We start from the raw sequence: 17,545 nt of genomic DNA on the forward strand, positions 1-17,545 counted from the left end.
ATCCTAACTTTTGGAGCTCTTCTTTAAAGTGTAATTATTCAGGTTTCATTCAAAATAGATATAGTATTCACAGTGATAAGAGTGAAAAAATGTTCTTCTTAATAGGTGAACTAAATTCCTAGTAAAGTAAGTGGAGCCACGTTCTCAATGTTTTGCCTACAAGCAAAAGCCAAAATTTCATACTTTCTTAGGTACAATGGGTTCTGAACTGATGATAGTATTTTATATGTAAGTCAAAGTAAGTCACTCTGGCATTCTCTTCTGCAGTTATTTATTCAACTTCTCACATTTTTATGAGTTCAGAGGTTTCTGAACACAACATTGAAATATTCCAATTATTATGCCATGTCCTTATGCATGTAAACTACTGCTGAACTGTGACTGAGATAAACTCCACATCTGTTCTGATTCTAAGCCTGGATATTAACAAAACTGAAAAAAAATGGACATCTCACTATGTGTATTTATTACATCAGTGATGCTTAGAAGGGAAAGTTTAATATAAAATTCAATTACAGTAACCAAGAATGACTCTGAATTTAGGAAATAATAATAATTGATAGAGGGGGGGGGGAAAAAGGTGAATGTCAAAGAAGGAGGTATGTCTGAGTACAGATGTGGCCTGATGTCAGAGTTCCACACAGAAAGGACAGTGAAAGAGTTCCTAATTCAACTTAATGTTCTCTAAAAATTAAAACCCAATGTATGGGGCTTCCCTGGTGGCGCAGTGGTTGAGAGTCTGCCTGCCAATGCAGGGGACACGGGTTCAAGCCCTGGTCTGGGAAGATCCCACATGCCGCGGAGCAACTGGGCCCGTGAGCCACAATTACTGAGCCTGCGCGTCTGGAGCCTGTGCTCCGTAACAAGAGAGGCCGCGATAGTGAGAGGTCCACGCACCGCGATGAAGAGTGGCCCCCGCTTGCCACAACTAGAGAAAGTCCTCGCACAGAAACGAAGACCCAACACAGCCATAAATAAATTAATTAATTAATTTAAAAAAAATGGTCCACATCAAAAAAAAAAAAAAAAACCCAATGTATGTTATGCCTCAATTAAATAACAAAAACTGTCAGCCAGTGTTTCAATGGCACTCATGTATTTACATACTATGGAAGTACCCTGGTACTTATCAATTGGTATAGTTAAGTTAAAAGGTACAGTTATTGGTTTCAATCTAGACAAGAAAGTTGATTTCACAGCTACCTATATTTCATAAAAATGTTTCCATTTATTCACTTTAAAAATGCATGTTACCTAAAATGTTATTAATGCAAAATTATATATTCAGATTAATTATGATACAGATTTCTCAGCAAAATTCTATATCTACACAGTGCATTTTGAAATATTCTAAGTTGTCTTCAATGTCAAATGCAACTTTGTATAAGTGGTCACGTCTGAAAGATTGCATCCTTAAGAACTACATTTTTAGGGAAAATTAAATGTTCATATCTTTCTGTTTTTGTTGTTTTCATGTTTGGTTTGGAGTCTATTGGCTTTCTAATGAGTTATTAATTGGGGCCAAGGAATTACAAATATTCATGATTTTGGTCTCTAGATGATAAAACACAGAGCAAGATAACTATTTTTTTTCTCAGTTATATTGAGGACCAGAGCTGGAATCAAAAAGATAAAAACAAAAAAGAATGGAAATTGAGCATATCTTAATCATAATTCAGCATTTGTTGCTTTCATCAGAATAAGGCCTATGCTGAATGGAATAAGTTAAAGCTTGGTGGCGCATGCCTATATAAATGCAACAAAAGAGAGGTAGAGCCATGGCAGGTATTAAACATGCTCTAGTATCTAGAAACCCTGTGCTTCTTGTATGCTTGCCATGCTGGATGTCACATCTTCAGCAGCTTTTTTAGTTCATTGAGCACTGCTGAACCACAAGCAGTATGCTAGATTGCTCCAAGGACACAAAAGTAATATAAGTGCATTTCCTGAGATGGTTATAGTTTAGTTAATATGTTTTCACTGTGTGGTTCTTTGTCTAAAATTTGATTTGATAAATATTAAGTGCCTTATTATAGGCAAAGCATGCAGGGGTATTCAAAGATAAGGTGATATAATCTATCTCCTAGTAGCTTCCAAAACCAAAGAGAACTGTTATACAAGGTAGTATTAAGCCACTAGTTATAACAGAATTTAAAAACCAGGATAAATTTAACTATATATAAGGCAACCATGTCAATTGCATGTACTAATCAACCTAATCAAATGTATATAAGATGCTACTTTGTATACTACATACAGCACATACAAATGAAATCAGTAGAAACAATAGAAGAGCATGTAATTTACTTGCAAAATTAATTGTGCAGAAGATAATTACAGGAGTTTAGAGAAAGAGGGGACCCCTTCATGTTAAAGCACTCATTGATTTGGGCAGCGGTAAAACAAATGCAAAGTGAAGAAAGGCCTGGTTTCTCTGATAGAACTACATACATGGTAGAACTACTTTCTAGAGTACTGCTTGTCAAATTTTAATGTGTTGAACCACCCTCCTGGGGATCTTGTTATAATTCAGATTCTGATTTAGCAGGACTGGGTTGGGGGTTAAGGTTCTACATGTCTAAAAAGCTTCCAGGTAATGCCAATGGTGTTGGGTCCACCAGACCACACTTCAGAGCAATTTATAATACATCTCAGCCTCTCTCTAGCCCATCTTATCTACAAAAGATAGATTTATGTAGCTGTCTCATATATTAATAATGACTTTTTAAAGGCAGGAACACACCCTTTAGGAGTAAATATAAGAGTAATAAATGATACAATTCACTTATATTACAAATATAAGTTGTTTTAAGCCTCACGGTGATTGCAAAGCAGAAACCTATAGTAGATACACTAAAGGTAGTGAGAAAGGAATCTAAGCATACCACTAAAGAAAGTCATCAAACCGCAAAGGAAGAGAGCAAGAGAAGAATGGAATAAGGGATCTACAAAAGAGCCAGAAAACAACAAAATGGCAATATGTACTTACCTGTCAATAATTACTTTAAATGTAAATGGACTAATTTCTTCAATCAAAAGAATGGCTGATTGGATTTAACAAGGCCCAGCTATATGCTGCCTACAATAGACTCACTTCAGATGAGAGGACAGGACTGAAAGTAAAGGAGTGGAAAAAGATATTTTATGCAAATGAACTCTCAAAAAAGCTGGGATATAGCTATACTTATATCAGACAATATAGAATTTTAAACAAAGTCTGCAACAAAAGACAAAGAAGGACATTACATGATGAGAAAGGGGTCAGTCCAATAAGAGGATACAACATTTGTAAATATATATGCACCTAATATAGGAGCACCTAAATATATAAAGCAAATATTAACAGATGTAAAGGTAGAAAATAGATAGCAATACAATAATAAAAGGACATTTTAATACCCTACTCACAAAAGGAAAAGATCATCCAGATAGAAAATCAACAAGGAAATATAAGCCTTAAAGGAAACATTAGAACAGATGATCTTAACAGATATATACAGAACATTTTACAAAAACTGAGGAATACACATTCTTTGCAAATGAACACGTGACATTCTTCAGGACAGATCACATGTTAGGCTATAAAAAAGGTCTCAATAAATTTAGGAACACTGAAATCATATCAAGCATTTTTTTCTGACCACATCACTATGAAACTAGAAATCAATTACAAGAAGAAAATTGGAAAAAACACAAACACATGGACTAAACAACATGCTAGTAAACAATCAATGGCTCAACGAAGATATCAAAGAGGAAATCAGAAAATATCTTGAGGCAAATGAAAATGGAGACACAACTTTACAAAATCTATATGATGTAGCAAAAGCAGTTTTAAGAGGAAGTTCATTGTGATAAATGCTTACCTCAAGAAACAAGAAAAATCTCAAACAACCTAAATTTACACCTCAAGGAACTAGAAAAAGAAGAACAAATGAAGCCTAAAGTTAATAAAAGGATGAAAATAACAAAGATCAAAGCAGAAATAAATGTAATAGAAATTAAAAAGACAATAGAAAAAAAAATGAAACCAAGAACTGGTTCTTTGAAAAGATAAACAAAATTGACAAACCATTAGCTAGCCTCACCAAGAAAAAAAGACAAATGACTTAAATAAATAAAATCAGAAATAAAAGAGATGTTACAACTAATACCATGGGTGGGGGGAGGGGAAAGGATCATAAGAAACTACTATAAACAACTATTTGCCAACAAATTGGAAAACATAGAAGAAATGGGTAAATTCCTAGAAACATACAACCTTCCAAGAATGAATCAGGAAGAAATAGAAAATATAAACAGACCAATTACTAGTAAGGAAATTGAATCAGTAATTAAAAACCTTCCAACCAACAAAAGTCCAGACCAGAGTGCTTCACAGATGAATTTTACCATTCAGAGAATAATTAACACCAATCTTTCTCGAACTCTGATGAAAAATAGAAGAGAGAGAACTCTTCCAAACTTATTTTATGAGGCCAGAATTACCCCAATACCGAAGGACACCACAAGAAGAGAAAACTATGGCCAATATCCCTGATAAACATAGATGCAAAAATTCTCAACAAAATATTAGCAAACCAAATTCAACAATATTTTAAAAGGATCATATACCATGAGCAAGTGGGATTTATGTCAGGGAATACAAGGATGGTTTAACATCCACAAATCAATTAGTGTGATATACTACATTAACAAAAAGAAGAATAAAAATCATGATCATCTCAATAGACATAGAAGAAACATTTGACAAAATTTAGCATCTATTTTTGATAAAAACTCTCAACAAAGTGGGATAGAGGGAACGTGCCTCAAATTCATAAAGGCCATAAATAAAAAGGCCACAGAATACATCATACTTAATGGTGAAAAACTGGAAGCTTTTCCTCTAAGATCAAGAACAAGGCAAAGATGCCTGCTCTTGCCACTGCTATTCAACTTAACACTGAAAGTCCAGCCAGAGCAATCAGGCAAGAAAAAGAAATAAAAGGCATTCAAATTAGGATGGAAGAAGTGAAACTGTCACTATTTGCAGATGACATAATATTATATATTGAAAGTCCTAAAGATCTTACCAAAAAACTAGTAGTACTAATAAATGAATTCAGTGAAGTTGCAGAATATGAAATCAATACACAAAAATCTGTTTAGCTTCTACATACTAGTAACAAATTAACAGAAAGAGAAATTAGGAATCTCATTTACAATTGTGTCAAAAAGAATAAAATACCTTGGAATAAAGCTAACTAAGGAGGTAAAAGACTTGTACTTGGAAAACTATAAGACACTGATGAAAGAAACTGAAGAAGACACAAATATATAAAAAGATATACTGTGCTCATGGATCAGAAGAATTAACGTTGCTGAAATGTTCATACAACCCAAAGCAATCTACATATTTAATGCAACCACTATCAAAATTCTAATGGCATTTTTCACATAAATAGAAGACACAATCCTAAATTTTGTATGAAACCACAAAAGACCCCAAATAATCAAAGCAATCTTGAGAAAGAAGAAAGCTGGAGCTATCACATTCCCTGATTTCAAACTATATTACAAAGCTATAGTAATCAAAATAGTATGGTAATGGCATAAAAACAGACCCATAGATCAATGGAACAGAATAGAGAGCACAGAATAAACCCACATATATATGGTCAATTAATTTACTCCAAAGGAGCCAAGAATATACAATGGGGAAAAGGCAGTCTTTTCAATAAGTGGTGTTGGGAAAACTGGATAGCCACATGCAAAAGAACAAAGTTGAACTTTTACCTTACACCAAATACAAAAATTAACTCAAAGTGGATTAAAGACCTGAAACCATAAAACTCCTAGAAGAAAACATAGTCAGTCAGCTCCTTTATATGGATCTTGGTGATGATTTTTTTGGACTTGACACCAAAAGCAAAGGCAACAACAACAACAAAATCAATAAGTGGGACTACATCAAACTAAAAAGCTTCTGCACAGCAAAAGAAACCATCAAGCAAATGAAAAGACGACCAACTGAATGGGAAAATATTTGCAAATTATTTCTTTGATAAGGGGTTAATATACAATATATATTTAAAAACTCATACAAATCAATAGCAAAAAAAAACAAACAATCCAAATAAAAAATGGGTAGAGGGTGTAAATAGACATTTTCCAAAGAAGACGTACAGATGGCCAACAGGCATATGAAAAGATGTTCAACATCACTAATACTAGGGAAATGCAAATCAAAACCACAATGAGATATCACATTATACATGTTAGAATGGCTAGTATCAAACAGATAAGAAATAACAAGTGTTGGCAAGGATGTGGAGAAAAGGGAACCCTTGTGCACTGTTGCAATTGTAAATTGGTGCAGCCATTATAGAAAACAGTATAAAGGTTCCTCCAAAATTAAAAACAGAACTACCATATTATTCGGCAATTCCACTTCTAGGTATTTATGCAAAGAAAAAGTACACTAATTTGAAAACATATATGCACCCCCATGTTCATAGTAGCATTATTTACAATAGCCAAGGTATTTACAATAACCAAGTGTCCACTGATGGATGAATGAATACAGAAGATGTGGTGTATGTATACAATGGAATATTACTCAGCCATAAAAAAAGAATGAAATCTTGCCATTTGCAACAGCATGGATGGACTGTGAGGGCATTATGTTAAGTGAAATAAGTCAGACAAATAAAGACAAATATTTATAAGTACATACATATAAATATGATCTCACTTATATGTGGAACCTAAAAAAACCAAAATCAACCTCCCCTATCCCTTGGTTCCCTTCCCAAAACCAAGTTCAGAGATACAGAGTAAAGATTGGTGGTCGCCAGAGGCAAGGGAGTGAGAGGTGGGGGCAATATGTGAAGTGAGTCAAAAGGCACAGAATTCCAGTTACAAAATAAATAAGTCGTGACGATGTAATGTACCACATGGTGACTATAGTTAATAATACTGTATTGCATATTTGAAAGTTGCCAAGCGAATAAATTTTAAAAGTTCTCATCATAAGAAAAAACTTCTTTTTGAAGTTAGCAAACTAACTAACTTTGAGGTAGCAAACTTCTTTTTGTAACTACATGTGGTGATGGATGTTAACTAGACTTATTCTGGTGATTGTTTTGCAACATATAGAAACATCAAATCATTATGTTTCCACCTGAAACTACTATAATGTTGTATGTCAATTACAACCTCAAAAAAAAAAAAACCCCAAAACCCAGCTGATCTGCCTGGCCAATTTCTTGAAACCCAAGTCACGCCAATTAAGTAGTAAGTACTATTTTTTTTAGACTGACCATTTATGTGAGACTAAGGGGCTAAAGCAATGGACAGCAGTAATAAATTTTTGTGACAGAACTTTTAAAATTCAATGAAGGAAATGCACTGCAGTTGAGAGAAGTTCACAAAAATCTGTGGGGTAACCACTTGTCTCAGATCTGTGATTTTTGAAGCCAGGATTTGCAGAAGAACTAGAAGTGGTTTGACCCATTATAACGTGCTAACTTTTATGGTAAAGGATCTCTCTATCATTCTCGATAAACATATCATGCTTGGTTTTAGTAAAAGGAGGAAGTATTCACAAAATGTCCCTTTGTTGTATAAAACAAAGAGTATCCATCTTTCTCAGACAAAATTAATTTTACAGGTGATTGCAGGTATTTGAAAGAATAGAAACCTCATCCATGAGTATGGTACTTCAGGATTCCAAAATATAGATAATAACATTCAAGAAAGTAGGTAATTCCCTGGCAGTCCAGTGGTTAGGACTCCAGGCTCTCACTGCCGAGGGCCTGGGTTCAGTCTCTGGTCAGGGAACTAAGATCCCGCAACCCACACAGCATGGCCAAAATTTTTTTTTTTAAATTTTTAATAAATAAATAAATAAAGTAGTTCTTTAAAATTCAAGAAATTAAAATACTTCTTTAAGAAGTAAAATATGGATAGGCAAAAAGGTGAATTGATATGGAGGCTGTTTCATGTTGATAGAAAGATAAGCCCGAGAGGTAGCAAAGCACAAAGGATATAGTTGTCTTCCTATGCCAATCAAGGCAACATGCTGGCTGAGGGTGAAGTTTTTACAGATCCAATCCCAATACAGACAGTTAAGACTGAGCATATGTTCCTAGGAGACCACAAGTCACAATGAGCTAGACCTATTCAGGCTTGGGCACATGCCTGAGGTAAACAAATTTTTACAGTGCTCTGTACATGACTTCACTCAGTGAAAGCTGTAGACTCACACTCTACATGTTGTCAAGCATTTTATCAAGCCTTGAACTCCTTTACCCACAAAAAGCATTTTGAGATTTACTGAACGTAATTAGACAAGGGCCTGAGTTTAAGTTGGGGGAGTGGAGAGTAAGTTATGATTCTCTTTCTCCTTTTACTACTGCGTTCCTTACCAAAGGAGAAAGACAGTAATGGTACACTTTACCATTTTTTTTCTTTCCTTTTTTTTTTTTTTTTTTTTACTTTATGGCATTAGAACATTTTAGATTGATAATAAAAATAATAGTGATATCATCACATGTTATGGTAAGCAAAATAATAACCTCCAAAAATATCCATGCTCTAATCCTCAGATCCTGCAAATGTTACCTTATATGATGGCAAGAGACTCTGCAGATGTGATTAAGGGTACAGATCTTAAGGTGGGAATATTATCCTGGATTATCTGGGTGGATCCAATCTAATAATATGAGAAACATTTCTAGCTGGGTCAGAAAGATGAAACAGGAAAAGAAGGAGAAAGTTGAAACGTGAGAAAGACTCAGCCTGTTGTTGCTGGCTTTGAAGACGGAGGAAGAGGGGCATGTACCAAGGAATATGGGTGGCCTCTAGAAGCTGGAAAAGGCAAGAAAATATATTCTTCCCTAGAGTCTTCGGATGGAACGGAGTTCTGCCAACACTCATTTTCTCTTAGTGTGGCTCGTATTGGACTTTTCACTTACCAAACTGTAAAATAATCAATTTGTGTTGTTTAGGCTGCTAAGTTTGTGGATATTTATTACAGCAGCAATTAAAAACAAATACACACTTCGTCTGCATATATCAAGTCTGACAAGAAGAACAGAAACTGATACTGTTTAAAAAATTGTTTTACCCTTTCCACTGAACTTTTACAATGACCCAAGAAGATATGTATTAATATCTCCAATTTAAAGGTGAAGAAACATAAGTTAATTTGCCTAGCCTTTATTCACTCACTCACTTATATATTATATATATACTATAATATATATACTCTATAAAAGTATTAATAATCTATAATATTTAAAACGATGTATTAAGTGCTAGGACATAGTGGTAAAAAAAATGAGACTGATGTAATTCCCCCCCTCTGCCCCCATTGCCCTTACATTCTGCTGGAAAAGAAAGGCATTGAACGTGTAAGTAAAAGTGTGATGTAAGTAAAAAAGTGTGTGTAAGTAAAAGGAAAAATCAGAGTGCTGTTAGTCTCTAAAACAGAAAGACCATCAATGGGAGTGAAACCGTGTACAAGCCCCTGTGTCCTTGTCTTTTGAAGTAAAATGCTGACTCAAGAGTTAATGATGGGAAATGTGAAGATGGGGAACTGGTAACAATTTAGACTACAATGCTGCCACATCGCAGAACTGCCGAACTCCCAGTTCCCTGAAGATACAGATATAGGCCTGACACACACTCCTACGTCGTTTTTACAGGAAGCAGACCCCCTCCAGATGAAAACTGCTGATCACAGCACATAGACCCTAGACTGGTTGAAACCAGAAGGTTGATGATGCTTGAAACTTCACCTTGCTGCCAACCAATCCGAGAATTGTCCACGAGCTGATCTTGCCCTGCTCCTTGAACACTATAAAACTCCTCACTACCCCCTCCAGGGTGGGTCACACGGTCTTGAGGGCATTAGCTCACCGTGGCCCCCTTCGCCTGGCAAAGCAATAAAAGCTACTCTTTTCTACTTCACCCAAATCTCTGTCTCCACATTTCTATTCGGCACGGGTGAACAGAGGCTGAGTTTCGGCAACAGGGTCCAGGAAGTCAGGGAAGATTTCTCTGAAGATACCATGTCTTAGACGAGATGTAGGATGCAATAAGTTAGATGAAGCAAGGGAAGCTGCGTAGGGAAAAAACCTTCTTGGGAAAATGCTATACCACATAGGAATGTCTACAGATAAAGTCAAGTTTAGAGTATTTCAGAAACTGAAACAAGTACAGAATGACTGAAGGAAGGGAAGAAGTGGTTGAGGGTGAGGCTGAAGAGGTCAGCACACAGTGGTCCCTGGATCTTAAGAACAATGAAAACTGATGGAAGGATTTTAAGCAAATGTGTCTCAAAAAGGTTCAGATTTTAAAGTATTCCTCCAGTTGCAAGAGAATAAATGGATTGGAAGGGAGACAGTTTGGCGACTCCCAGAACAACTGAGAGGCTGTCGTGGCAGATCAGGGAAGGCTGACAGAAATGAGGGTTGAGACACTGATACATTCAAGAAATATTTAGGATTGACATGGGCTTTACTTGGCATGGGGTATTTGGAGACAAACAATAATTTCAAAATTCTGGCATCAAAAATAGGGGGCATGGAGCCATCCACTGTGAAAGGCAATGTTCCAGGAGATGTTTGTTTGAGAAGAAAATTTATGAGTTCTGTTGGACATCTTGTGTTTGAGATGCCTTTGAGACATCCAAGTAAGAATATGAGTTATTATTAGATATGTGGATCTGGAATTCAGAAGACAGGCCTGCGTTTAAGAAACATATTTGAAACTCATTGACTAATAAGGCAAGAGTATACCAAGGAGTAAGAACAGTGCCTGTGACAGAACCCTAAGGAATATTATTCCAATGATAGTGGAATAGAGGGTGAGAAACTGACAAAGTTTAGAGCTACTGAGAGTCAGGATTTGTAACCAAGTTTGTAAGGCCATAATCAAAGATAGCTTATTCTGTTAAAGAACAATTTTGGAAGGGTTTAAGGGATCCTGCCTTCTTCTGAATGAGATTAAGATCATGGACATTTAAAATACCATCTTCAAAATTAGTTATCCTCTGTTTTTCTATGTTGGGTCTATTTATTATGGAAAAAAATCACTAGGATCATCCTTTCTTTTGGAAGGTATTTGTCATGTTATAAATCTGTACAGCTGGCTTTAGATAGGAAAATTAATTTTAAAAACATGGATTATATATTTGATATTCTTCCTGTTCATCATAGTCTGCTTACAGAATATAAATTATGATGATTTAATAATCTGTATTCATTTTCTACCAGAACTAGACAAGTTTGCCTAGAATTTTCTCTCTATTGGAAAATATTTTAATTTGGTAAAACATTAAAATATTTGCCAAGTTGTATTTCTGAAAACACAGAGATAACTTTCTCCTGCTTATCTCCATTCTGCCTCATCATGCTCTTCGAGCAGAAAAAATGAACATGATAAAATAATTTCTTCATTTCACGGAATAGTCCTAGGTAGAGCAATGTTATAAAGGAAGGAAGGAAGACATAAAAAACCCTAATGAGTCTGGAGCAATAAAAGGGTAACACAGGCTGTAACTCTGTGAAAGCATCACCAGAATCAATGGAAGCTGATGTACATCATTTTTACTAATAATGTTCCAAGGACTGTGTTCTGAGATCCTCAGAGGGTTAAAACTTAATGTGAGGACATACAGACTGAACTTTATAAGAGCAGTTCACAAGCCTTTTATTCCATTCTTAGAGGTATGACACAGGCTGCACTATTTTCTATATTACATTTATCTAAATGCACATCTTTACATTGGCATATATGGAGGAGAAAATTGGTTAGGTGCATATGCTGCAATTTTTAAAATTTAACCTTTTTGGTTTAATAACTATTAGTGGCAACTGATTGGAGGTTTGTCTTCCTCTGTAGTGTTGGGAGAATTTCTTTGCAGAAAGCAGTTTCATTTTGTGTATACCACAAAGAACAGGTATAAATGTCAAATCTATGTTATACAAGTATAGGTTGTCCCTTTGGATACTTTAAACTTTTAAATCACATTCAAATATATTTACTTCTATATACATATATATTTTTTAAACATACTTTATTTTTTAGAGCAGTTTCAGATTCACAGAAAAACTGAGTGGCAAGTAGAGATTTTACATATACTCCCTGCCGCCCATACCTAATTTTACCACGTTAGTTTATTCTGATATAGGTAATACAATGGGTGGAACAGAGGATTCTGGAAATGTGGCAACTAAATGCAACCCTCTTTTCTTTTACTCCTGATAAACAAATTCCTTCTCTTTTATGATTCTGCCATTCAGACTGGCTAAGGATATTTGGAGAAAAAGCCACTGCAGTTTTCAACCGTCAGTTTTGGAGAAATGCCTGAAAGACAGCTTTGGGAAGGCTCTGGGGTGAAAATCTGAACAAAGCTGATTCTAGGTAGACCTTGATTCATGGAGATCTCTGGAATATCAGGAAAAGGAGAAGATCAAGATTTATAGTGGGACTTCCCTGGCGGCACAGTGGTTAAGAATCCACCTGCCAATGCAGAGGACATGGGTTCGATCCCTGGTCTAGGAAGATCCCACATGCCACAGAGCAACTAAGCCCGTGTACCACAACTGAGCTTGCGCTCTAAAGCCCGCGAGCCACAACTACTAAGCCTGCGTGCTACAACTACTGAAGCCTGCACACCTAGAGCCCGTGCTCCACAAGAGAAGCCACCACAGTGAGAAGCCTGCGTACCACAACGAAGAGTAGCCCCCACTCGCCACAACTAGAGAAAGCCCGTGCTCAGCAAAGAAGACCCAACACAGCCAAAAAAAAAAAAAGGATTTATAGTAACAGTTCCTTGGAGAGCACAAGGAAACAGGGAGTGAAGCACTGCCTCCAGATGCCTTGGGAAACCGACAAGCTGACTGGTAATTCACCACTACCTACAAGAGAAGCGACTGTAGCACCGTCCATCACTGATTGTCTGAGCTCCTAGTATTGCAGGAATCTCAGCAAATGCAACAGAATTCCATTAAACACATAAAGAATGTTAACAATGAATCTATGGAGGGGAGGCAGAGAGAGAGAGAACAATTAGGAAAGATTAAGGAAATAGAGCTGCTCGAGGAGACAAAAACAAATAAACAACCTGGCCAAACAACCACAACCACAACCACAATCACCACCACAACAAAAAATACTTAAAACATTCAGGAATGAAACAATACCTTATTTCTAGAACTACAATCACACAATTTTTAAACATTAAAAAATTAGATTGGATGGCAAGGTCAAGTCTTTAAATTAGTGCTCTGAAATTTCAAGAGGAAAAATATCTCAAACCATGGAACAAAAATACAAGAGTGTATAATAAGCAGATTCGATTTTATCTATTGCAAATAAATGTATTTTTTCTGATTATAAACAATAACAATAAAAATAAGTACTAAAACTATTTCTCCAAATCTTTACTACTAAGAAATTAAGATGTGTCATTGAAATAACTCTTAGATAAAAAAAAAAAGGAAATCAAGGCTGGTATTAAATTTTTAAGAAATTAATGAAAAGTTTAACCCTTCCAAAATGAATGGAAACTAACAAAAGCTATTTTAAGAAATAAATAAATACCCTTGGTGGTTCTAATTATTAAAGAAAAATAATTGAAATTTAGAAAAAAGAACAAAAATAAACAAAAAAGTGATCAAGAAAGACAAAAGCTAAAATCAATTAATTAGAAAAGAGAAATCTTAGAACTTAGAAATGAATCTCAAATTTGATTCTTATAACTCTAAACAATTTGAGAAAATAGAAATGACAAATATAAGAATAAAAAAGAAACCATCAAAACTATAGTTTTTTGTTGAAAAACTATAAGAATCATTAGAGAACACTACATGTAACATTTTGGAAGTAGAGTCTAAATCTTAGATAAAATGATTTCTAGAAAAATATTAATTACTAAGATTAACATAAGAATGGATCAGTTACTATAGAAATAAATGCAAAGATTTAAAAATGACATTAAAAAGGCACCAAAATAAGATGGATTCACAGCTAAATTTTACTAGCTTTTAAAAGTAGGCATTAAAATATTATTTAAACTATGTCAGATTATGGATAAACTATAAAACTTTATTGAAGGACATAAAAATATTAACACTGAAATACCATGTTTAGTGGGAAAAGAATTGCAATTAGAATCACAATGGGGATTAGTTTAAAGCACCTAGGACAAACATAAATTTCTCAAGGAAGAATAAACGTCTAAGAACAGCTAAGTGAATATAAAAAAGATTACTAAGGAGGAATTTGCTTTAGCAAATAGTCCGTATTAAAAATAGATCAGCAGACATAGAGAACGGACTTGGGGACACTGGGAGGGGGAAGGGTTAGCTGGGACGAAGTGAGAGAGTGGCGTGGACATATATACACTACCAAATGTAAAATAGATAGCTGGTGGGAAGCAGCTACATAGCACAGGGAGATCAGCTCGGTGTTTTGTGACCACCTAGAGGGGTGGGATAGGGAGGGTGGGAGGGAGACGCAAGAGGGAGGGGATATCGGGATATACGTATGCATATAGCTGATTGACTTTGTTATAAAGCAGAAACTAACACACCATTGTAAAGCAATTATACTCCAATAAAGATGTTAAAAAAAAAAATAGATCATATGGTTGTCTTATAAGAATGAAAACAGACCAATGTAGTAGAATAAAGATTCTACAAATTTTTTGCAGAACATATGAAAATTTAATCTATGACATAGGCAGTATCAATTCAGTGGAGGAGAATGTGGTTTATTCAATAAACATAACTGGGTATTATTATTAATTTTTTGCTGATATATATTTATTTTTATTGAAGTATAGTTGACTTACAATATTATACTAGTTTCAGGTATACAACATAGTGATTCAATATTTGTATAGATTACATACCATACAAAGTTATTATAAAATATTGATTATAGTCCCTGTGCTATACATTACATTCCTGTGACTTATTTATTTTAAAACTGTAGTTTGCACCTCTTAATCCCCTTCAACTATTTAGCCCCTCCCCTGACCCCCTCTCCTCTGGTAATCAGTAGTTTGTTCTCTGTATCTGTGAGTCTGTTTCTGCTTTGTTATATTTATTCATTTGTTTTGTCTTTTACATTTCACATGTAAGTGAAAGCATACAATATTTGTCTTTCTCTGTCTGACTTATTTTACCTAATACCCTCCAGGTCCAACCATGTTGTCACAAATGGCAAGATTTCATTCATATATAAATATATATCACATCTTCTTTATCCATTCATCTGCCAGTGAGTACTTAGTTGATTCCATATTTCAGCTCTTATAAATAGTGCTGCTATGAACATGGGGGTGTACATATTTTTTTTCATATTAGTGTTTACATTTTCTTCAGATAAATACCCAGGAGTGGAATTGTAGGAACATCTGAGTATTATTTCAGAATGAAACCAGGTTGGACTCCTACTTCATATCATGTGCAAAACAAATTCCAGATGGATTAAGGAACAGTAATTTTAGAAGTAAACTTCGGAGGCCACATGTAAAAGTTAAGAGGGAGACCTTTTAAATAAGAACAGAAATGCATAAACTGTAAAGAAATATAGATAGACTTTCTCTATAAAATTTGTAATGAGAATGGTAGATTAAAGGCTAAAATCCCACAAAAAATTGTTAAACTGACAAGAAGACAAAATGCAATAGAAACTTGAACTGGAAAAGAATTATGGATAATCAGTTCACACCAGAGAAAATTCAAAGGCTAATAAACATAAAAATATGGTGAAATAGGATTAGGGGAATACATGTGAAACAAACAATAAAATACCATTCATACCTATCAGACTGGAAATAATATTTATTGCTAGTGGAAATCTTGGGAGAAACATATTCTCATCTATTGCTTGTAGAAATGTACATTGTTATAGCTTTTTTGGATATGGGAGAGGAATCTATCACTATCTACTTCAATTTAAAAGATACCTATCCTTAGACCTGGCAATCCCACTCCTGAATATCTATCCCATAGCAAGTAAAGCACCAATTCATTAGGTTAGATGATCAGGGATGTTGACTGTATCGTTGTAAAAAAAAATGCTATAGATGAATAATTGGATTAATTATAGCACATCAACAGTGTGGAATATTAGGCTGTCACTAAAAAGACTGAATTAGCATGGGTGACTTTAAGATTCTACTAAAATTGTATTAAGCAATAATAGTAAGATGCAAATAAGTGTATACAATATTATATTTTTAAAAAGCAAATAAAACTATGTACATGTGGGTAATTACATAAGTAAATTTTGACAGATTACTATCTGGGAGTGAAAATGAATTCATGGAAAGTTATAGAATAAAGAGAAAGTTTAAAAAGGTCCTAATAAAAAATCCACATGAAATCTTTCATTTCAGTACAATCATACTTATGTAAATGATACATGCATAAAGAAATCTGAACGGTAGATCTGCTCGTCAGACGATCATGATATACTAAATGAAAAAGAGCTGCAAAATAGTGAGCATAACAGTTTTGTTTTGGTAAAACAGAAATTAAAAACAAACATTTAAAAATGTATAGGTTTGTATCAACTATGAGAAATATGTGGAAAGATACACCCCAGGCTTCTTAATATTTTCTTTTCAGTGGGATGAGAGCAGAGTCGGGACATTGGCAGGCAGGTAGAAATGGTTAACTTTGCATTTAAATGTAACTATTTTGTTTCACTTATTACAAAACAATCAAAGACAAATGTTAGAAATTTTAGAAAGATAGTGCATACATATTACAGGCAACTACAGAAAATCTAGGTAAATAGAAAATTATGATGAAGAAAACAAAAATCACTTAATTCCAGAATACAAAAATACCTACTGTTAGCATCATCTTTGGTTAACTTTTTCTAGGCTTTTTTTTTCCTGTTCCTGTATAGAATTAAATGTGTATAAAAAATTTATATATCCCATTTTGCATTTTTTGGGTGTATATATTTTTCTTTATGATTTTTTGATTAATAAATACTGGGAGATTTTCTATATCATTAAGTAATCTTTGAAAATATTTCTCATATTGACATAATATAAAATTTTAAAAATATATCATAATTTATTGATTCGTTACAGCATTTTCTCATTTCAAAACATTTAGAATATTTCTTTTTGTTATTCTAAACATCTTGTACCTAATATCTGCTCTTTAAAAAATGTATTCTCAGTATATTACTTGAAATTCCAGACTTCTATGATGCTCAATACCTTACAAAAACTAATAAAATAAATTTTATCCTTTGAAGATTTCCCAAGAACTGCTGCTCATGCCTCATTCATGGTCACTTTTTTCCCTCTTCTCTTAAAATCAGAAGTTGACTAGATTGGGGAATAATCTATTCGCATTTAGGACTCTCGCTTCTGGAAAATGAGGAATCTTTGCATACTAACTATTAAAAATCCTAAAACAAACAAAAAAAAGGACTCAACACATTGCAGTGAATCACAAAATTTTCTTTCATGATTTTTTTCGAAGAATAAATTTCTGGAAGTGAAATTCGTCTGTCTAAA

General features: G+C 34.3%; 1 protein-coding gene across 3 annotated transcripts in view; it reads right to left on the minus strand.

The window, feature by feature from the left end:
* HTR1F (5-hydroxytryptamine receptor 1F) overlaps nt 1-17,545 on the minus strand; it is a 185,687-nt gene that overhangs the window by 83,466 nt on the left and 84,676 nt on the right. The window lies entirely within an intron of this gene.

Source organism: Balaenoptera ricei, chromosome 4 (genome assembly GCF_028023285.1).
Source record: "Balaenoptera ricei isolate mBalRic1 chromosome 4, mBalRic1.hap2, whole genome shotgun sequence".
NCBI lineage: Eukaryota > Metazoa > Chordata > Mammalia > Artiodactyla > Balaenopteridae > Balaenoptera > Balaenoptera ricei.